We start from the raw sequence: 720 nt of genomic DNA on the forward strand, positions 1-720 counted from the left end.
ACTTTTAAACGTAAACTAAAAACGTATTTATTCAGTCTGGCTTTTATGTAGAGTTTAACAATTTTATTACCTACCTTTTAATATAATATTGATTTAAATGTTGCTTTATTATTTTAGTAATTTTAACTGTTACCTTATTCTATTTTTATGTATTTATTCATTCATTTATTTAATTTTATTTATCTACTCAGTTTTATTGATATTTTTCAGCCTTAGTTTTATTTTTCAACTCTTATCCTTTACCTTTTAAATCTATTTATTTTAACTATTTTTATTTCTTAATTTTGATGCTTTAACTTATTTTAATTACACATATTTTATTTTGTTGTGCATTGGTCTCTATTTTATTTTATTTTTATGTTGTTCTTATTTTTAATTTGTATTTTTATTAGTTTTATTATTATCATTATTATTATCTTCCACTAAAATGTCTTAGCATTGTTTCATTTCTGCTTCTTTCTTGTTTTCAATCGCTGTAAAGCACTTTGGGTTGCATTTTATTTGTATGAAAGGTGCTATATGAATAAAGCTTGATTGATTGATTGATTGATATATATATATATAAAACACATTTTGAAAATTAATCTTTTTTATTTAACTATTTCTAAAGTGTGCTTTTATAAATATATGAAGGGTTTTAACTTTCTCTACAGTATGAGAGTCAGCACGCCTTTTATTTTGAAATCTGTGACCGGAAGTCCCATGTCTCACTGCCTCTAA

Source organism: Notolabrus celidotus, chromosome 16 (assembly GCF_009762535.1).
Source record: "Notolabrus celidotus isolate fNotCel1 chromosome 16, fNotCel1.pri, whole genome shotgun sequence".
Lineage (NCBI taxonomy): Eukaryota > Metazoa > Chordata > Actinopteri > Labriformes > Labridae > Notolabrus > Notolabrus celidotus.